The 24,274-nt window shown below is 37.8% G+C and overlaps 2 protein-coding genes across 11 annotated transcripts in view; both read right to left on the reverse strand.

The window, feature by feature from the left end:
- Positions 1 to 20,576, reverse strand: part of LOC139967080 (uncharacterized) — a 354,423-nt gene extending 333,847 nt beyond the window's left edge. For 2 of the 10 annotated variants that reach the window (XR_011792862.1, XR_011792853.1), the window contains exon 1: positions 15,593 to 17,925. The gene's annotated coding sequence lies outside the window, so the exon portion shown is untranslated. Of the gene's footprint in view, positions 1 to 15,592; positions 17,926 to 18,511; positions 18,733 to 20,558 lie in introns of those variants that run through there. The other 8 variants (XR_011792869.1, XR_011792871.1, XR_011792864.1 and 5 more) reach the window with 8 other exon arrangements.
- The window catches only part of LOC139967083 (uncharacterized), a 234,552-nt gene continuing 222,557 nt past the window's right edge, over positions 12,280 to 24,274 (reverse strand). Inside the window, exon 9 of the transcript XR_011792886.1 lies at positions 12,280 to 13,076. The gene's annotated coding sequence lies outside the window, so the exon portion shown is untranslated. The remainder of the gene's footprint in view (positions 13,077 to 24,274) is intronic.

A 24,274-nucleotide genomic window follows, 5' to 3' on the forward strand; every position in this document is an offset into this window, starting at 1 on the left:
ATCCTCCCAGACCAATTCTCTCCTAGTCTCATTACGTGTAGGGTTTCCAGAAAGATCTGACCTGACTCGGCGTTAATTTTGTTACAAACTTTTTCAAGAGTTTCCTCTAAATATATTTATATTTATATCTCTGGGATTATAGGGAAAGATTATCACTGCACAGAACAAAGCCTTATTTGTCAAAACAAACGTGACACAATGCGCATACAATTTAAGGGAAACCCCCCCCCCAAAAAAAATAATGCACAGTACCATATGGCAAAACTTATGGCAGGTATAATATTGTTTCCAATACACTAGTAACTGCACAGCTACTTTGATGATGGGTAAAAGAGCAATTTGCTTTGCGTGAATACTTATTCAGTTCTAGGAAAAAAGGAACGAGCTTGTTATCCTTACAATATTCACCCCAAAAAAATACTTTACACTAAATCTGAGGACGAAGTACATAAACTTGATGTATTCTTTATGTTATGTATTGCCTTATGTATCACTTGAGTGACTCTGAATGGCACAAGCTAGATTGTACCTGCCTTGAAGGTAGTAGCTTTATCCCTTTGTGTCCTGTATATTTGTCTTGTTTGTGTCTTGTTTTGTGTTATGTATTGTTTTGAGCAGTACATGGTATGCATTCATTTCAGAGTTGGAGAATATTCCTCACTTGACTCCCAGGGTTTGAAAGGTACAGTTGTACAAGACTGGCTGTGTCATTTGTGGGCGTGGTGTGTTGGTTATTATTGCTGTTGTGGTAAGACCCTGTGAGGGCACTAAGTTGTATTCAGGCTTGTTGAGAAGCTTAGCCTGCGAGGCCAACATTTTATATGCAAAAAAACATATATTACTTATTGTCACCACCTGAGTTAATTTGACCAGTAACCGGTTCTGTGTGGATGTATCGTGGTGCCAGTCTGTACCTGGAGAGCAAGTCAAAGCCCAGTGAAGTAAGTCACATTATTTATCCTTGTTAAGAACATGTGGGGACAGGTGAACAGTAACATTTTGTTTATTGAAGTGTCACTGTTGTTGTGGGGGTTTGTATCCCGACCTAGGCAACTTTGGCTCTAGCCTAGGGGATATGTCAATAATACTTAGTAATATGTGTTACAAGATTATGCAATCAGGGATCACTTTAGAGAGGAGCATTGTGTCTTGGGGTATGGCATGATATTTCAGATACAGAGATTATGTTCTAGAATAATCCTGGCCATTGAAGCTGCCCTAGGGGTAGAGATAGTATGCATATAGTAAGTGTTGTATTGGAGCAGTTAGTGGGGGCATTATAGAATTGGGAGCCTTGTGATAATTTAGGACTTGGTGGTGGGTTTATGTAATTATTTATGTTGTTATGTGTTATGCGTTTTCAATATCCCAAAGGGAAATTCACATCATGGTTTCCATTCGTGCAATAGTGCAAATATTTCATTCCTTGAAAGATGTAATTTGTTCCATTCAACTCTGCTGCGCCCGTTGAATGGAACATTCCATCTTTCAACTCATGAAATATTTGCACTATTGCACTCATAACCATTCAATATTTGTATAATAATCAATCATGCAAATATGGATTAATAATCAATCACGCAAAGATGGATTAGTAATCAATCACGCAAAGATGCATTAATAATCATTGTTGCTTACAGATTTCTCTTTTGTTATACAACCCACGGGGGAAATGAATTCCACCCCACCAAGATGAGGAATACTGTATTTTCACTTTCGTTAAATGACGTGTTAAATTTTTCCCCATAAGGTCTGTTCATACCACCGTCTCTTATGCTATTGTCGCGTTACAGAGCAGACGTCACTTACTCTTTTCGTTGGGATCTGGGTAGGAGTTGAAATTTAAGCGCCAATGAATGAGCTGGAGCTTGTGGATTAAACACCAAATGTTTCCTCCCCTACAGCAGTGGGTAGTTTCACTCAACATTCTATTAAACATGAAATGTAGTGTAAGCAATGAAACTTGAAATTTTCAACATGTTACATGATGTTGCATGTTAGTCGCAATTTAACCTTGCATCTCATGATATCAAACACTAACATGTTAGGACAGCCCTTGAACAAAGCAATTAAACATACATTAAAGTAATGAAACTATACTCAAATTGACAGTTGAATGATCCATTAATTAATATTTTTGTCATCTCACCTTCATTCTGCCATGGATTGCTTCATTAGTCATCTTAATTCCTTGCATACCTTGAAGGTAGCCATCTTTATCAATCATATCTCTCCTGAAACTTGCCTAATAAACTCCCTTGTTATGGGATCTTAGCATCTATTAAGATTAAAACATAAGACAAGATGGCAATCTATGGTACTCATCTCTTTTATGATGGAATGGATCTACAATGAACTTTGACCTTGACCCTAAACAACTGCATAAGTTCTAATTTAAAATTTGTCTCATTATAGTCAACATATCTGTGGTTTAATGACTTTTTCCAACATGCTGACAAGCAGAAAATGGCTACACTTTCTGGGTATTTGACCTTTCACCTATGACATTTAGACAATCACCAAAGATCAAGTTTACAGTACATGGTCAGGCACCTACCCACCAAGTTTGAACCTGATCGGACTAACAGTCTAGGACACACTCTTTTGCACAATTTAGACCAATTTTAACTTTAACTCAATTGACCCGTTAACTACAAGCCTAAACAGCTAAATCTGTCTTGTTTTAAACTTTGTCTCTTCATTCTCTACATATAATGTGGTTTAATGCCTTTGTCCAACAAGTTGGCATGCAGAAAATGGCTAAAAACTAATTTTTAGATTTCTTGACCTTCAACCTCTTTGACGTCATCAATCGCGTAGGCATGAGTTACCTGTAACATGGTCAGGCTCCCACCCACCAAGCTTGAACTCGACAGGACTTGGGGTCTAGGAGGAGTCTGCGACATACTTAATTTTGCTCACTCACTCACGCACACACGGACACGCACACTCACTCACTCACATTTTTGATGTGGAGTGAAGTACAATATCTCATCTCCCTATTCATTACATGAAGGGAGAGGAGATCAAAACAAACTCAACACAAGGTTACAAACAGTTCTGCTTTACAGCAAGAAATAGATAGTGGTCTACTTTAAAATGCACTGTGCAGTTTTCAGTACAGTCAACTGTTTAGAGTGTAAATTTAAAAATCATATCGTTTAAGCAGCTTGTGTTAGCTGCCCACCCCTCCTCCACTCACCCCCACCCCAAATTGACTTCTATTTACCTTCCCAATCCTTTACAACTTGAGATAGTTTAAAATATCGTTACCAAGATACAGCGTTACCTTTCAACCAGTTACATTTATGGTAAGTAAACATTCGGTTTGGGATTATCCAATAACTTGTCTCAATACATTGCATTTACTTTTCCCAGTCAGTTTCTTATTTTTGAATTGTTTTACAAAAGAATAAAACATAGATAATATGTTGCCAGCTGACAAAACCTTGCTTAAAATAAAACATGTTTAGAGAGTGAAACTTACTTATGACTGGTTAAAATGTCCCTGTAACTATCGCTACCACTGGACTCCGTTTTCAGAGATGAGCCATGCTTGTACTCGGACTGAGCCGTATCTCCTAAATTTTCTATAGCGACCTTTTGTTGGGAGAATAAACTGCAGCGGAAGATGAAAGAAAAGAGAACCAACAATGTAGACAGACAGAGGGTGAAAGAAGAAACTAGAGCACCAATGGTGCAGAAGCTCATTCCTTTTCGAGCTTAAAAATGTAGGGCCCACAAAACTTTATGGCCCACCAAATTTCAGGCCATTTTTCAGATTCCACCAATTTTGGGCCCATGAGGGATAACCCCCCCCCTCCCTCCGTTAGCAGAATCCTGGCCACACCACTGGCTATAATTCCTATTTTCCCCCTTTAAATCCTATTTTACCAACTCTCTCAAACAATACCACTGACCTACCCTATTAAACTTTCTCCCCTCTACCTGAGCAGACCTGAAGCACTCCTTGCCAACATTTTGGCTGGCTGCCTATGGCGGGCCATCAGTCTCAAATCATTGGAGATCGACTTATACCGATTTAAATCGACATATACCAGTTTCCTTCGACATATACCAGTTTCCTTCGACATATACCAGTTTCATTCTACATATCATCGATTTATTTTACTTATCATCGATTTAATTTGGAATATGTTAATGAGCTAAATCGATGATATGTCGATTTAAATAGGTATATGTCAATTTGAGACGCTAGAAACTGGTATAAGTCCACGGAAATTGACTTCTACCGATTTAATTCGACATATCATCGATTTAAACTGGTAGATGTCGATTTAAATGGACATATCATCGATTTATTTTACATATCATCGATTTAAATCGATGAGAAGTAAAATAAATCGATGATATGTAGAATAAATCGATGATATGTCGATTTAAATTGACATATACCAGTTTCATTCTACATATCATCGATTTAAATCGACATATACCAGTTTCCTTCGACATATCATCGATTTATTTTACTTATCATCGATTTAAATCGATGATAAGTAAAATAAATCGATGATATGTCCATTTAAATCGATGATATGTCGATTTAAATTGACATATACCAGTTTCATTCCACATATCATCGATTTAAATCGACATATACTAGTTACTATCGACATATCATCGATTTATTTTACTTATCATCGATTTAAATCGATGATAAGTAAAATAAATCGATGATATGTAGAATGAAACTGGTATATGTCGATTTAAATCGATGATATGTAGAATGAAGCTGGTATATGTCGATTTAAATCGATGATATGTAGAATGAAACTGGTATAAGTCGAAGGAAACTGGTATATGTCGAAGGAAACTGGTATATGTCGATTTAAATCGGTATAAGTCGATCTCCAATGATTTGAGACTGATGGCCCGCCATAGCTGCCTACATACCTCAGGCTCAAAGACTTCTAAGAATCGGCAAGTGCTGATTGGCTGTAGGGCTCTCACGCTTACAGTTCAACAGTTAATAACAACTCCCAGTCCTGCTTTAATTCCACTAACAGCCTCTGCAGAGCTTAACCACAAATGTAAACAAACACTGCAGATACTGGGAGACAAATTAAAGGAGCTTTGGCAAAAGGTGAAGGCTCAGATTTTTTTAAACAATGGGGATTAATTGTAATTAATTAACTTTTGACCAAAAATTATTAGGCATCACCTTATTCATACACAATCCAACAATCATCAGTTCAACTTTGAATATGATCCATCAAAATCTTGAGGAGATTGAGATATTTGAAAATATTACAAAGAATGACCCCCGATGACCCCCTAAATGACATTTGACCTCAATTTTCCAAACACTCCTCGTAACTCCTATCCCGAGGAACGTTGTGACCAAGTTTCACTATCACTGGCCATACACTGTACGAACAGGAGCAATTTGAAAATATTGGGCCGGGGCCCGGGACACAAAAGACCCCTAGTTGATCTTTGATCTGAAATTCATGAACACCCTGAAGGTAAAACTTCCATAGTACTATCGTGACAAACCCTCAACATTGTACCATGGAATCTGTAGGAGAAGAAGCGTTTTGTGTATTTCCACAAAATGGCCCATTACGGCCCACAGGTGACCTTTGACCCCATATTTCGGACCATCTCTGATGGCCCTATACCCAATGGTCCTTGTGTCCAATTTTCATGAAATTCCATCAAACGTTGTGCGAGTGGGAGCGGTTTTACCAATTGTTGACGGATAGAGTGATAGAGTGATAGACGCCGCACTGTAACAATAGCTCACACCAGCATGCTGGTATGAGCTAAAAACCAAACACACTCAATGAATGTAAAAATATGTACGTCAGGAAGCAGGTGGATGGCAAAATACCTCTTGCGGTAATGAGCTTAAAAATCATCCATCACTGATAGCAACAACTGCGGTATGACTTTTAACCCTTTCAATGCCTTAGGTGCTCTCTTGATCATCCTACAACTTTATCATCAAAGTCAGGGCTCTAAGATTGTCCAAAACTCCAGCAAAATTTGTGCCAAGAGCCAGTAAATATTGAGCAGCTGCAGGAAATGTTAAGGTTTTGATGTACAGTTTTCAAAAAACCACTGAAAAAAAAGTTGCTCTTAAAATTCTGTCAATTCTACCTGTTTTTTCTCACTCTGGAAACCATGCGCCTTGGTGCCTTTTCACAAGTGTATGTAAATAGCCTTGTTTTCCTACTAAAACTACAAAGTTGCCATAGTGCCCCTGCTATCTCAATGAAAATCAAAGACAATTTCTAATTCTCTCCCTCGAAATAGTGGCTGTGCCCCTCCGGATTCTTAATGAGGGTACATTATAATAAGCTGGGTACTTAGGTAAAAACTGCAATTGCTGATTCAAGGCACCAAACTGCATTAAATAAAAGCTTTCAATATATAAATATCTCTGCATCCTACCCTGTTAGTTTCTGTTACAGCTTATTGTTGCTCCATTTACTGATACTGTTTATATAATAAACTACTTATTATCGACTTTTGTTTTCCAAAATATTCTATTTTGATTATTCACGTGTGCAATTACTCCACTGTAATGTTCAACTACAGTAGTAGCAGTGTGGTCTAACAGTTGAATGTTAAATGGATTCCAGAGGGGTGAGAAAGGTAGGGATTTGGGACAGGTACACTGACAGGACTCACATGAGTAAGGATTGGGGAGTACAACAAATACAGCTCATCATATATGGAGGGACTACGCCTACCTGCGGAAAGAAATATGATGTTTGTCCAGACGAAGGACAGATTTATACTCTAAACTTGACAACTTAGGAAAAAGGGCAGTAGAACATTTGAAAGAGCTGTTTGCATTAGAAAATAAAGGAAAGTCTATGAAAACCTCCAAAATTCTGGAAGGATACAACAGCTCCTGAAACCCTACTTCTCTTGTCCCTTGCATCATTGTCCCTGCACCCCACCCCCCCCCCTCTGTCCTTTCACTGCAAATCGCATGGATGCATTCACTAAAATGCCGCTACTTCGGCCACGTACAGTAGCCGGATAGATTTATAACAATCGAGATATAACATCGAGTTATAAAAAAACAAACACCACCTTTGTTGTTCTACTCCACCTTTTGACCTTTTGACATTAAGTATTCCCATATTGACATTAAAAAAAGATGCCTCCCAATAATAAAGTTGGTGTGATTGCCATCAGAAATGTTTGAAAGGATAATTTCTAATCAATATGGGGTGTTTTCAAGCCACAGCAGCGCAAAGTTTTGGTATTTTGGGGTCTAATCATTAAGTGTATTAAAACCATAAATTACCAGCGTTTGTGAAAAGTACACTCTTGAGTCGGAAAATAAATGTGAGCAACCATTTCTTGTGAGATATGACGTGTCAAGTGTACCCAAAAAATATCAGTTTTTTTTTACTCATTAAGTAAGATAAAGAAAGTGATGAGTATTATTTTTTTTCAAGTTCGGATTTAAGGATATCACTTTGACGTCTGCATGATTAGCAATACATATTTCAATTTGGAATATTTTACTCACATTCACGGCATATCAGCCAGTGGCGTAGGAAGGTACTTTTGAGTGGGGGGGGCTGAAGACGGATGGCTGGCCTGGGGGAGGGGTCTAAGGGGAGGGGGTGTCCCCCTCCCCTTTGGACTTTTTTTGCATTTCCAGGTGGCCTCAGATGCAATTTGGTGCAATATAGCACACTTCAACCCACCCACTCCATTTTGTATATAATTTTGCATTTTCACCTGGCCTTAGATGCTATTTGGTGCTCTAAATGAGATTTTTTTCTCATTTGGAAATGAAAAAGGGGTTTTCTGACTTGCGAAGCGGGGGGGCGGAATGATACTTCCGCCCCTCCACATTTTTCACTGGGGGGCTGGCGCCCCCCCAGCCACCCCGGTTCCTATGCCCTTGATATCAGCACACGCAGTCCAAGAGTTAACACATTAACATCTTCATGAAAGCCATACGGTGTAATGGTTCTGACACAACCAAACTATTGCCACGTGCTCTTGCATGCCTCGCATACCTCATTAATATGGACGTTTCTTGTTTGCATTATTCATCAAAGTCAGTTAACCATAGCAATGCAGCCGTTGAAGATTTTACTGAAGGCTTTCGTATTTGGAATGCAAAAAGGACCACAGCAGCATATACTGCTACTAATGCCATGTACTTCTACTAATTTGAAGTGTACTAATTTGAGATGTACTACTACTAATTTGACATGTACTACTACTACTACTACTACTACTAAAGTCATGTGTGCTACATCTAAATTGACACGTACTACTACTGATGTCAATACTATATATATATATATATATATATATATATATATATATATATATATATATATATATATATATATATATATATATATAAATATATATATATACATATATATATATATATATAAATATATATATATATATGTATATATATATATATATATATATATATATATATATATATATATATATATATATATATATATATATATATATTATTTATTTATTTATTTGTTTGCCACAAAAGTACAAAGTGGAGGAAGTCTTCCATATATATATATATATATATATATATATATATATATATATATAATATACACATTTTGTACTTCTCATTCAACTGCCAAGTATTGCTGACGAAGGTCCCAGGGGGGACCGAAAATTACAATAGATTTTCTAAAACTTGTCAATTATGAGTCATATCTTATTTCTCTGGTTTTCTCTAACAATATATATATGTATATATATATATATATATATATATATATATTTATGGTAGTTCGTGGAATAGCGACCCATACTTTATTACAGATACAACATGAACTACTCGGGCAAGAACATTCCTTTGCCATCAACTAGAGAATACTTGAAAAGACTGCTAGAGATGACAGAGAAGCTGATAAATGGATGCGATGGAGAGCATTATTTATCCTGGCCGACACTGACACCGATGCGGAAACGAGTGACACCAGCCGTGACGAGGACAACACCGCCACCACCGATGCATACGGGCTAAAATCCAGATGCCCCCTTCCACAAATCCCGGAGTTGGTCTCATTCGAGTCCGATATGCTGGAAATGGTCGAGAACATTAAGTTCAAGGAAGTGATGGAGAAGTTCCTGTCCAACCTCAAGAAGGACATAGAAAACATCACACCCTCTAAAGAAATCTTCGTAGAGGCAGACAAAACCAGGAACATGTACAAGATGGACCCTGCCAAATATGGTGGGTTGCTAACTGTAAACATATCTCAGAAATACAAATATGCGGACCGCAACACCGCCACCGAAATAGACAATGAATACACAAGTCTAGCTGACAAATTAAAAATAGGTAACCGAATAAATAAAACTGGACCCAAAACGGCTTTCATGACAATCAAGGACCACAAAGAAATTTTTCAAAATAACACAAAATGCAGGCTAATAAACACAAAAAACCTGAAATGGGACGAGTGAGCAAGGTCATGCTGGACCACATAAATGAAAACATACCACAAGCGTACTGGAATGGATTAAAAATATACAGGAAAAGAGCAGTCTCACCTTTCTGGTCTTCGATATTGTTGATTTTTACCCTTCAATAAGCAAGGATCTCATACACAAATGTCTAGCATGGGCCAAAGCATACACCAGAATCAGTGATACTGAATACAAGACTATCATGCACGCAAGGAGATCTCTCGATCACAAGGGCAAACGAGAAGAGAGACACAGTCAACCAATTCCACCTCTCAATGGCTGCATTTGACAAAGCGGAAGTTTGTAAATTGGTGGGACTATTCATTTTGAACCAACTGGAGAAAAACCCCGATATCACTGGTTTGGTTCTATACAGGGACGATGGGCTAGCAGTAATGAGGTCATGCTCAGGCAGCAAAGCAGACAGAATACCAAAAGCCCTAATCAAGATCGTCCATACATGTGGACTAAAAATCACTGTCCAAACGAACTTGAAAACAGTCAACTTCCTTGACGTCACTTTGAACATGAATACCAGCCCTACAGAAAACCAAACAACGAACCAATCTACATAAGCCAACACTCGAACCACCCGCACGCAATACTAAAGAACATACCGCCAGCCATCGAAAGAACAGTCTCTGGTCTATCATCTAACCAGGATGCATTCAAGAAAGCAGCACCCACCTACAATCATGCCCTCTGGTCAGCTGGATACAACCATACTATCAAATACCAAAACAAGGAAAACGAAGACACCAAACAGAACAAGAAATGCAGGTCAAGAAAAATCACATGGTACAACCGCCCGTACAGCAAAAACGTAAAGACCAACTTTGCGGCGGACTTCCTAAAACTCATCGACAAGCAATTCCCACAGACCAACAAGCTACACAAAATCTTCAACAGATCAACAGTCAAAATAAAGTTACAGCTGTATGAGAAACATGCAACAGATCATCAAGTCACACAACTCAAAGGTCATGAAAGAAACGAGCCAACCCCCCCCCCAGGAAAAGACATGCAACTGCCGAGAAGTAGACAGTTGCCCACTTCGCGGCAACTGCTTGGTTAATGACGTCATTTACAAAGCCACAGTCACGTCATGAACCGACAACGCGTCATACATAGGCCTCGCGAGCGGAGAATTTAAGAAGAGATACAACAACCACACCAAATCATTCCAACATGACCGATATAAGAAAGAAACGGAACTCTCTAAACACATCTGGCAACTCAAGGAGAAAAAAGCTGAATATTCAATACACTGGGAAATTGTGTCACAGTCCAAACGCACAAGCGGCAGTCTGGTTCTGGTCTATGCAATCTTTGCAAAGAAAAGCTCCAAATTACCATCCTCAAAGGCAACACGCTCAACTAGAGAAGCGAGCTCATCTCTACCTGTAGACATGGCAACAGACACAAAAGGAAACCACCCAGCCGTGTCAAACCCAAATGGTAGTTCATGGAATAGCGACCCATATTTTATACGGATCAGTAGGCCTGACGATCGCTGTACAACTCCGAGCAGCAATGGACTCGTAATAGTTAACGTTTATTACAATATATATATCTATAATATATATATATAGATAAATATATATCTATAATATATCTATATATATCTATAGATATATATATAGATATATATATAGATATATATATATATATATATATATATAAATATATATATATATTATATATATATTATTTATTTATTTATTTATTTGTTTGCCACAAAAGTACAAAGTGGAGGAAGTCTTCCATATATATATATGTAATAAACACATTTTGTACTTCTCATTCAACTGCCAAGTATTGCTGACGAAGGTCCCAGGGGGGTCCGAAAATTCCAATAGATTTTCTAAAACTTACTCCTTATTTGTCAATTATGAGTCATATCTTATTTCTCTGGTTTTCTCTAATAATATATATATATGTATATATATATATATATATATATATATGTATATATATATATATATATATATATATATATATGTATATATATATATATATATATATATATATATATATTTATGGTAGTTCGTGGAATAGTGACCCATACTTTATTACAGATACAATATGAACTATTCGGGCAAGAACATTCCTTTGCCATCAACTAGAGAATACTTGAAAAGACTGCTGGAGATGACAGAGAAGCTGATAAATGGATGCGATGGAGAGCATTATTCATCCTGGCCGATACTGACACCGATGCGGAAACGAGTGACACCAGCCGTGACGAGGACAACACCGCCACCACCGATGCAAACGGGCTAAAATCCAGATGCGTCCCCCCACAAATCCTGGAGTTGGTCTCATTCCAGTCCGATATGCTGGAAATGGTCGAGAACATTAAGTTCAAGGAAGTGATGGAGAAGTTCCTGTCCAACCTCAAGAAGGACATAGAAAACATCACACCCTCTAAAGAAATCTTCGTAGAGGCAGACAAAACCAGGAACATGTACAAGATGGACCCCGCCAAATATGGTGGGTTGCTAACTGTAAACATACCTCAGAAATACAAATATGCAGACCGCAACACCGCCACCGAAATAGACAATGAATACACAAGTCTAGCTGACAAATTAAAAATAGGTAAGGAGCAGCAATGGACTCGTAATAGTTAACGTTTATTACAATATATATATCTATAATATATATATAGATAAATATATATCTATAATATATCTATATATATATATATCTATAGATATATATATATAGATATATATATATATTTATATATATATATATATATATTTATATATATATATATATATATATATATATATATATATATATACAAGCAATGCCGTTTTATATTCAGATTACTCATACACCTCGTGTATATAGTTTATGCATGACATATTTGTATATCATATATTTATAAATAGTAACTAATGTATATGTTACTATTTCATTAAATATAATTTTGTCCGGCATGGCTTTCTGTATGATGTTGTAACGTTCGGCAAGCTCATAAACATATTAGACACTGGTTTTCGTAGGTGGGAATATACAAATGTATGGACCGGGCGGCTGTCAGCAGTGCAGGAGGAAGCACATACAAATCACTTTCACCCACATAGGGCCCCGCTAGTAACGCAGTAAATACACATGATGTGAGGAATCTGCGCGCAACTATTAAATCAGCATCATTTCGAGCGTGAGCAAATAAGATTTATTTGTCTCTGGTTGAAAGGTTAGCAGAGCTTGTCGCAAAACAAGTTTTGAAGGTCGTCACGAAAAATAAGTTTCAAGGTTGAGCCTGAACTTAAGAAGTGTTTCAAAGTTACTTGTTAGGCTCACTTTATTGTAAGTTGGGCCCACTATTAGTATCTGTCAAATGCAAGTCGGGTCTCCAGCGTAACGTTGCAGCATTAAATCGCTCCTCGTGATTATTTCAGATTTCAGAGAGCTGTTTGGCAATGATATAGTGTGAGTTTACAGTATTAAACTGTTTACCTATTTTAGCCATGTATATCCTACCATGCAGTCACACAGTGTCTGTATAATGTCTTCTTTCTCTGTCATTAGGCATTCTTTCTGCTTTCAGTCTTCCCTCAAGCACTAGTAGCAGCCTTGGAATTTTGAACTTCTTTGGCCATTAATTCCTATTTTAATAGTAAACAAACAAAACACACTGTTGATTCTTCATAGTTTCAACTTACCAAATATAGTTTCTGTGATTCAACTAATGACATTCCATGCTGACCAAATGATTGTAAAATAAAAGTACTAACAAGTTATTAAATTGTTTGTTAACAGGTGTTGGACTTCTGAAAATGTTTATGATTCTTATGCGGTCAAATAAAATGTCCTTCACATAGACACACAATATTGCCCAACCAATTGCTGAATACTAGTCGGCATGATAAAAGGGTCTGTGGTAGTATACACCTATTAAATGCCCCAATACTAGTGTTTACACGGGTCCAAAAATCGGGAACCGGGTACCCAAGAGCCGTTACCCGTCGGGTATCCGGGTACCCGGAAAAAAATTGTTTTACCCTCGAGTATCACAATTTTCAAGAAATGACATACTGGATGCCATAATAAATGAATCATATTCTCTACTGACAATGTTTTCATGTTCAAAAACGTAGGTGTAAGATAAGGTATAAAACCTTCCTCAATAATTTCTATTTGCTATTGTTTCTTTCATTAACTTGTTAATAACTTCATATAATTAACATTACTACTAACATCGCACTGCCGTCGCGGCTTTTGCTTGCTCTCCACGTCTATTGATCTCACCATATAAATATCCAATTTAGCTCGTAAACAGTTGTTACTACTACTATCTATTAGGCAGGCCCAGGGTTCGCATTAGCCGCGAGATTGTGCGATTCGCACAATTTGATCGCATTTGGAATAAACGATTAGTAAACACTTTAACAGCCACTTGCGATTATTATTTTTTAGTTATCCCGTCTATAATCCGTAAACATCTCATAAAATTCCTTGTCAGCCTTTCCTTCCATGAAATAAACGAATGAATAAATAATAATTTCTTCCACATGGTAGCCAAACACCACACCACACTGAGTCAATGAGAAATCTAGCTAGGCCTAACCATCTGTTTATTCGCTGAAATTGTGACGCAGTTATAAGATATCCATGGAGTACTTTCGTTATTGCTGTTATCTTCGACACATGGTAGCCTAACACCACACTAAGTCAATGGGAAATCTGCCTAACCATCGATTTGCGATTTTTTTTTATTTTTATTTTTATATCACACTACGGAGGATGCGGGTAATAAATTAGGAACCGGGTAGTATGGCGTCGGGCGGGTACCCGGATAACCTGTGCAAACACTACCCAATACACACTAAATCAAAAAGTAATGTGATCCCTTAATCTATTTAGCTCTCACAAGCTAAATGCAACCAATAACTGGATAGCTGACAAGTTGGCCATTCATAGCACCCTCAATTTTCTATATCATAACCATGCAGATTGCTTGTTTACTATGAGAGACTGAAGTTTTCCTCACTTGTAAACAAACCTCTTTACTCAGCAGAAATCAATTTCTGTATGCTGTTCCAGGGAAGCCTAAATTGGTCTAAACTTACCTCAACTGACCAAATTTTTGTATCACTTGTACTCTCTTTCATGCTCCTTAACATCCCTGCCAAGAAAACACCAGACACTAATTGATAACATATCAAGAAATTTGTTCTCCTGTTGCTTTTTCTGAATGAGAACACTTGTGGTGGATTGATGTAAATGCTAATATGAGTATGCCATCTTAACTAAAAATTGAAATTTTTAGACTCCACATTAAACCTCTTTTAATGATTGTTTGAGAAGTTGTGACTTACACCCACAGACGTGGCTAGAAGGGGGGGTGGGTGTGGGGGGTGTCTCACCCCCCGAACTTGATAAAACTGACGATAGTTGGAAAATTGGAGTGCGACAGCTGGAATTTCCGACTGTCGCACCACAGTTTATCTAGGCCTATTCATATATTCCTGTGATTGTGAATGACCTAAAAATTGACATTTTCGGTCAAAATTGGCCTTTTATCAGTCATATTTACCATGTTTCCTTGCCACTTTCATAAATTGTATCTCGCGATTCTTATACTCCACCACACAAAACTTGGTATTTTGAATACTCCAAAAAACATGCCTAATAGAACTACCGTCATAGGCGTAGGGGCCCAATATGATTTGGGGGGGGGGGGCTGATCTGGGAAAATATAACCTAAATTGTTCGAGTTTCGCGTGTTACACATGTCAATGTGCATATCATATAGGCATGCACAGGTTTTTACATCGCATGCCAATAACATACAATCATATGCTGTGTAATTATTACCATTCCATATTGGTTAGAATTATTGGGGAAGTCAATACAATATTTATGGTAATAATAATATCAGTTTAACCATTGAAAAACACATTGCAAATTATCTTTCTTTCAGTAGGTAAAAAACATTTGGTTGGGGGAGGCTAATAACTTTGTGAAGTGAGCGCCTTTGTGGCACCTATTCCTCTTGCAAACTTAGATATGAAGAATTTGTGGGACTTGGCTTAAAGGTTGTGTTTGGATGCATTCTCTGAAGATACAAAGGTACTGTAAGCTCTGGCCCATCTGCAAAGGTTTAAACCAAGAAGCAAACCTGGCAAGAATCCTTCAGAACTAAACATTGCACGGCAGTCAGGCTTGCATCAGATGTAGATCGGTTCAAGTGCAGCTCATAGAATGCTCAGCAGCATCTCTCTTCCAAGTCCCGCTGTCAGTACACTACAAAAGTCAGCCAACCAGTTTGGACCTGCAATAGAAGAAATGAATGAAAATGATATATCAGAAAAGGGGTGTATAAAGAAGACACTGCAACTGCATGGCCTCTCAAAAGACTCTCCAGTTTTTGCAGAATATGATCGTCAATATCATACGTGTCTGCTTAATGCAAAAAGTAAGACTCCATTTGTTCGTGCAAGCCAATACAGAGATGTAATTGTTGAGAATGTCACCATTGATAAATTTAATTTTGATTACAATCACAGTAACAACTGTAACTTAATTGGTGAAATGAATAGAAGAAGGGGTCACAAGTTGCAATGTCCAGTCCATGAGGGCTGTTCAGTAAAGATGCCAATGTCAAAGATGAACAGAATGGTGGAAAGATTTGTGCATCCAAATTACTTACTGGTAAGAACCCACTAAAGGAGAAGTGCCTAACAACTGATGCTGATGGCAAGGCATGTAAAGGGTTCACTGGTACAATGGCTGCAGCTACTCATTCTGAAACAGAGAACCATATGCTGTTAGACCAAGTTCACCTACTCAAGTCACTCTGCAGGGCACTGGCTAAAGCAGTACTCTCCTCTGATATGTTACCTGCACAAACTGTGACTAGGAAGCACTTGATACAAAAGTGCATTGCAGAGGACTTGACCTGCCTTGTACTGGCAGAGGTGACTACTTGCAGGAATTAAAGCCCTCAAATACGACCACTGCAAAGTTATGAAGGCTTTATCAACATGTTAAGACTGCCTTGCAAAGTGCTACATTGGAAATCATTCACATTGCCCGAAGCATTCATTTGTATGCAAGAGGGGCAGGAAGTACACATTTCCATTCATGCCAAATGCTACAAAGAGATCTCTGCTAATATCCCACACTGATAGCACACAACTACAGTACTGATTTCGCTTAACTCCCGTTGCAAAAAAAGCAACGATCGATAAAAAAGGTTGAAAATCGATAAAAAAAATTTGAAAATCGATAAAAAACAAATAATTTCATTAAGATTTAGACTACTGCGGGCACGGTTGTCAACTTAGTTTCAACGAAATTTCCACGAAAGTTATCGCGATCAACAACGGCAAAGGCAATTCTAGACATATCAAGGTTGTGACCTACGTTGAATCCTTAGTGTAACTACAGCCGTTTTCAGACTATACCAGAAGTGGCTGAGGAATATTACAAATGTTACAAAAGTTTGATTGTATATAAGACAGAGTAAGTTCTGTACTAGGTGTTTGAAAAATTATTTGGCTAGGATAATAAAAAACTGGTCTTGGTCGATCGTAACAAGTACTTAAGTTAAAGGCTAGTATTAAACTAAGATAAGTTTAAGTAACTCACCAATGAACGCAGCATCAGAAAAACAAGAAATAAAAAAAAAATTTACACAATGAAACAGTCGTAGCTGGATATCAAAGAGATCTTTTTTTCCAATAAATTCCTGTGTTACTTGACGTACTACAGTACCGTTTACCGCACTCACTTTCAAACCAAAAAATCTCCCCCCGGCTTCAATGCACGCAAAATAAAAAACATCCTGTTATTTTCCCCCTAACCCAGCTACTGTAAGTTGCCCGCGAATGCAGACGAACTGCCCTGGTAATTAAGGTCGCAGCCTGGGTCTGGGCCACCTACAGTATGCTGCTTACATGTGCATTCCCTACCCTGGATATCTCCAGCGACCAAACTTTTTTGAGAGGCCTAGTCCAATCATAAACCTGGCTTTGTCAATTCACGCCTACCATCTGTTAATTAGCATAGTATTTATCTTCGTGGGGGGTTTAGCACTGCAGAACCTTTGGCTGGCTTACTCTAGAAGCAAACATTATTTTGCCCCTACTATTCATAATGGAATGGAAACCTGTGGAAAATGAATATATTTTCATTGCTTATTTGAGTATTGTATATTGGGAAGAGCTGATCAAACATTACTGGGGAGGGCTTTCAACTGGCCTGACGGCATGTAAATTTAATTTAATGAGAAGGGGGTTTTTATGAGTCTCCCGGTATGCGTCACATGAGAAGTAAATGTTTTGTCTTTCGGTTTTATCATCATTTTTCAAGTGGAACAGCTCATAAAATCATATCAATCAAATATCCTTCCTTAGTTTTACTAATCAGGAATGTTTGACAAGGCATGCAATGCATCGTTCGAAAATGTAATTTTAAACTAGAATTGAAAATGAACAACATAAAACAATATCTGTGAAGCGTGTGGAGCGCAACTTTGAATATTTGTTGTGAAAGAAAACATCATGAACAATGTTTACTGCGTAAATAAATGTTGCGGAACTGGTATGGAGAAATTACGTACTGCAGCTTACGTCAGAGAAGCTCATAAATGACACAGGTGGATAGAGCACATCAAAATTGGGTATAGGAAATCCCTACGCAGCTGACAAAAGTCGATATCTCCTTCCGTTTTCGAGTTATAGGCGATTTTGTGTTTTTGCGATATGGTTTTCAGTATATTTTCATTCAATAAAGTCGTTTTTTTTGTGTGTGTTATAAGGGTGTGACCTAACAGATATTTCACTAACCATTTAACCGTATAACCTGCCGGTAGGTTAAACTTTTAAACGCTGTTTCCCGATTGCGGCTTTTTCGACGTAATGTCTCTCAACTTTTAATGAAAATAGGACATTATGAGTACAATAATTAAGGCTTTTTTTTTTCCAAAAAGTAGCACTTCAGGCAACAAGACAATGATCAATGTATGTTAATTACTAATTAGGCCCAATAATATTGCCAACATTACGTGTAATAATTGCTGAAAAGAATAACACACCTGATCAGTATATCGTGGTCTTCAGAAGTTCAGATCACTGAATTTATATAACTCGGCCTTCGGCAACTTCGTAACTTTTGAAGAAAAAAACAATATATTTGTCTATCTATCACAAGATTTTAAACAAAAACTCGCCTAACTTAGCAAACTTACCCACCTTTCCTGCTTACTCATTAAAAGTCATGTTTAGAAAACAAATTACGCACGCACGTGTTGTGGGATGGGTTGTAGCAGCATTTTCTTTCTCTTGTGTCACATACATGATACAGTACTTTATATTTGATACAACAGTTTCTTCAACAACAGCTTCCCAAAATTGGTGTTGCAATAGGTTAAATTTTAACCGGGCAGTGCAGTACCATTCATAATTTGCATATTACACCAAAATTTACACTCAGCGTCCAGATGGCGGAAGAATGTAACATCATGTTCAATGTGTTGTGTCGTTCTCATGGTGCGATGAACTTGGGCAAGTTCAAATGTCAATGACCTACTTATGTTCTATGACCAATGTCAGTGGGAATTATGTGTGTAAAAACTCGAATTTTTCCAAGTGTTATATATATATAGAAGTTTTACGTAAGCGGAGCAAATTTTGGGGCGGCTCTTTGATTGTGAGGAAGCACTTACCTAAGCACCAATATTTGTGAAAAATATCGTAAGGTTTATCATTTTCATTCATATTCTTTTATGTTTGCCGCAATCCCGCCCGCAATGCATGCACAGTATAATACCATGTGTGGAAAAAATGGCTGTATACGTGCGGACCTGAGAGAGCAAACTGGCCTTGTGTTGTTAATGTTATTACGATACTTTCTAGAACGACCATTTGCGTCTTTTGGCATCGACATATTTTCACACAGGATTTCACCATGCCATTGATCGATGTACACGGGTGATATATGTCGCAAATATAAACTGAGAAGACGAATTGACGACACTATCATGAGCTCGTGACTATTGGCCTACTACTATAGTTATATTGAACACATTATTCATGCCTAAAACATCGTTTTTCTGTTTTTTATTGATAGTTTGCAGTACATTACTCAGTTCTTTACATATTTTTAAATAATTTTCATGTTTAAAATGTATTTGATTTTTTTTTTTAATTTTCCGTTTATACAGTTTGTGATTTTCTAAACTGATAGTGCATTTGCGGCCGGTTAAACGGTTAATCGTTTAAACGGTCACACCCTTAGTGTGTTATCTTGTTCGGAAATGATCCGAAATGAATGTAATAACTGTTAAGTTTTTCCACTTCTGGTATAAAATTATTCCATCAAAGTTAACCTGAGTAACATGTCTCATGCCAAATCTATACTAAACAAAATAGAAAAAATAACAAGAGAAAACGCATTTTTGAAAAATGGAAGCGTCCTAGCAGAATGGGCGGGGCATCTTTATTTTGCTTCAAGTAACTGCTTCAAGTGTTTTCGCTCGGAAACAAAGTTTCACACTTCAACTCTTATAAAAAACCAAATTTACATCTCTTAAAAATAACTATTTTTTGCAATCTGCAAGTAAACCAAGTTTATTTATGTCCATTCATTGTTATTTAAATGGTTAAACAGCACTCCAACTTATCTGGAAGGGTGCCTCATGGTACATAGCGTGTACTGCAACCTCCAAGATAGCCTGGCAAAGTTAAGACTTATGTCACTGTGTTTGGGGTTCAGTCAGAAAATGTCCCCCGTCAGTTTTACTACATGTTTCTTTGAGAGTTACTACTCATGCAAGCCTGAGAATGCTTTCAAACGACTGTACCAAAGTCTAATCGATACTAATAAACGAAGTTACGCGATTTCCGACGTTTCGCGTAACCACATATTGACCTTTTATTTCGTTTAAAAAAGAATTTCAACGCATCGTTGAAAATTCCACGTAGGAAATGATTGAGATCACCAATCGTTAAAATTCGTTGAATTTCGATAAAAATCGGCAAATTTCGATAAAAAACGAAGAAATTTGTTTATTTTCCTTTTAACAAATTTCAACGGTAGTTAAGCGAAATCAGTACTGTAAATGAAATACCTGAGACACCCACCTGCAGCAAACGTTTATGGTCCACTCAGTTTCAGACTTCCACTCAAAAAGCAGAGGTAGTCAATAATGCTTTCGAGTTTCCAATTCAAAACATAGCACAAGCATTTCACGCAACAGTCAGTACAGGGACCACAGTGCCACAAACATTACAAATAAGGTCCTGAAGAGTCCATAGCCAGGAAGATGGAAGCTGCAGGATTAGAGGTGAGCTCAAATAGTCTATGTATCCAGACTCTGAAACAGATGCAAAGGAAACAACAGTATGATAGACTATATAACAGAGGCAGAGCATACAGAAGGAGGAGAGCACAACTCAGAGAGAGAGAGAGTACAAGCTACATGGTAGAACTAAAAACATAAACCAGTCCAGTGACTGATGACATATCAGAAAAGATGTCTCCTGTTGCTTTTTGGCACTTTTTCTGAAGAAGCACACTTGGTACGGATTGATATAGATGCTAATAGGAGTATGCCAGCTAAAGTAACAGTTGACATTTCTAAAATCCACTTTCAACCTCTTTTTATGATAGTTTCAGAAGTAATGACTTATATCATTTTTGTTTATCTCTGTCTATTGTGTGAATCTTCATATGGTGTCTCACACATGTTGTACAGTCTATATGAATAATGCAGTACTGAACTTTAAACAAGTGAGAGCCCAATGGTTGACATATTCCCTAGTGTGATTAGAAGTCATTCCATCAGCATGGCTGGCATCTACTGAATGTCTAAATTGTTCTTGGGTCCACACAATGTGTTTTAAGCACAGTCCCTCAGTTGGTGCTACTTATCCCCTCTGGTGGAAACTTGACGCAAGTTGGCCTTCTTCCCTCTGAAAATTTGATCACTCCCTGTATCGAGTAAACTCTGGCCCTAAAATGAAAGAGAAAAAGTTACTTGTTACTTTGGCACTGCTTTTCAAAGGTATTTTGTCAGATTTTGTTGCGAAAACTACTCAGGAGACCTATGTTCTAGCTGTGACCAGATCTAGAATGAGGGCGCTGTTCAAGCAACATTCCTAAATCGTTGTAGTAGATCATATTGACTAGTTTCTCAGTGTAAGTCTTGTCTTGTATCATTCTATGTGCAGCTATTCAACTGCTTAGACTTCCAATAAATGCTTATAACCATTTAAGCATTTGTATACAAACAAACTAGTGAATAGGTCACTGGAATTTTGTTGAACTTTGAGGATAAAAAACTGATTATTATTATGAAGAATGGGTACGGTCATGTACCTCACAACTGATGCTGATGGCAAGGCATGTAATGGATTCAGTAGAACAATGGCTGCAGCTTATCATTCTGATGTAGTACACCTCGTCTTCGTCTTCGATACGGTGACGCATCCGCAAAAAGGGACAATATCTCACCACACACACGTCAAGAGAGTAATTAATTAGATCTGACCCGAGTACTGATATAAGTGACAGGATTCACAGAACCACTGGAACTACTAATGAGGTCTGAAGGCAGACTATTCCAATCCCTAATTGTATTTGGAAAAACACTATACTTATAGCAATTGGTACTGGCATACAGTTGGCAGAAATGCATATCATGCATGTTCCGACTCCTACGCAGAGGCTTTCTTAGGCAGTCAATAGGGATCTGAGCCTGACCATAGATGCCCTTAGCAAATAAGATGATTCTACTTTGTCTGCGCCTCTCTGCCAAGGGCACCAGGTTTAGGTCCCGTAACAGAGATGAGACAGAGCCAGGCTCTCTTGAATAATCTGAAGCGATGAAACGGGCTGCACGCCTCTGAATGTTTTCGAGGTTGTGCTGCAAGAAAGCTTGGTGGGGATCCCAGACAGAACTGGCATATTCCAATACTGGCAGGAGGAGACCTTTATATGCAGCCAATTTTGCATCCTTCGAACAAGGGGATAAGTTTCTACAAAGAACTCCCAATATCCTATTTCCTTTGTTACACACATTTTGAATATGCTTTCCCCAGTTGAGATCTGAAGTGATATGAATACCCAGATATTTAATACAATCAACCTTAACCAAGTGAACCCCATTGAGCATGTAATTGAAATTTACAGGTTTCCTCTTTCTAGTAATGGTCATAACGTTACATTTCACCGGCTGGAAACTCATGCCCCAATCTTTAGCCCATTGCCCTAGTATATTAATATCTTCCTGAAGTTGATGACCATCACTGACATCATCGATAACCCGATAACAGACACAGTCATCAGCGAACAGTCGGACACCAGAAGAAACAGCATTACCAATATCATTAATATAGGCCAGGAAGAGAATGGGTCCCAAAACTGACCCTTGCGGAACACCGGAAGTAACCTTAGAAGGATTAGACCTGGACCCATTGACAACAACCGACTGCTCTCTATCACTCAGAAAAGCATCCACCCAGCAGAGAACCTGATGTGAAACACCCATAGTGTACAGTTTAGATTTCAATAAACAGGTCTCTCTACAGAGCACTGACTAAAGCAGTACTCTCCTCTGATATATGACAAAATCTACATTAAACAGGTTAGTAAATTTGCAAGTCTTATTAAGGGCCTGTCACAGTGCTATGATGGCTCACAGAGACACAAGCAATGGATGTGACACCTCCACACATAGGCTGTTGTGGCATATGTGGGAGATGTGAAATGATTTGGTACTTAAAAAGTTAATTTCTTTGCACAATACTTTGAAGAGCAGATGCTGGAATGTGGCTCTTCTCTTAGCTGCCAGGGATAGCATTGTGCGGATAATGCCATATGCTGGTGCCCCTGGCTTACTGATGGTGTAGGCACCTGTCCACATCCTGCAGCCATTTGTGTAACTTGTTGGGGCTGATGTATATTTTGCAACATTTGCATTTATTTCATCAGCCCGTGCCATCCAATCTTAGTCTGACATTGTGAAGGTGTGAGCTTTCCATTTACAAATGTGTTACTGTATATAGGCCTATCCTTATTCTGATTGCAGTCTGGGTCTCAATAAAACTGATTCTTACACCACATATATTACATTGTAATGTATGCATTTAAATTCTGACTGTCGCTTTTTGCTCTGCTAGGTACACAGTATTAGTGCTGATAGTCGACTCTTACTTTTGTAGTTGATTAATCGCATAGCTCTTCTCGCGATACTCGGTTACAGTTATGGCATCATCACTGTCATTTCTACATTGCAGAAATACAGTCAAACAAATCTTTTTCCATGGTGCACTGTCCCTATTTGTTCTTTCAAGTCTTAATGTGTGATGTCTAATTCATGTTAAAACATCTACCAAACAAAAAATGTCAACAAATTTCAATATTCAACATTTCTTAAAATCCTTCAAAGTAAATCAAAAACTTTGGAATGGATCTACAAGGCTACTACAACTACTAGCACTAATCACAGCAAAAAAATGAATAGATGCAACACCCTGTAGCGGTGTGATGATTACTATGCAAGAGTTTTCTGTAGAAGGACGTTCACCTTCTAGGCTAGGCTTTAGCCTAGTGTGATAGCATGCACATATTATGACACATTGAAATGAAACTTCACCGCAATCGACACACTCTATCAGACATATGATACATGTGAACCACTGGCCAGAAATGAAATATACTGTAAACATGCATGTTTGAAGAAATTACAAATTCTTTGGCAATCATTAAAGATTAATAAATTTGGGAATTTGCAATTATGCGCAATGATGAAACATTGCTAGGACTAAATGTTGCACTGCAGAACAATCGTATTACT

This window comes from Apostichopus japonicus, chromosome 4 (assembly GCF_037975245.1).
Source record: "Apostichopus japonicus isolate 1M-3 chromosome 4, ASM3797524v1, whole genome shotgun sequence".
Lineage (NCBI taxonomy): Eukaryota > Metazoa > Echinodermata > Holothuroidea > Aspidochirotida > Stichopodidae > Apostichopus > Apostichopus japonicus.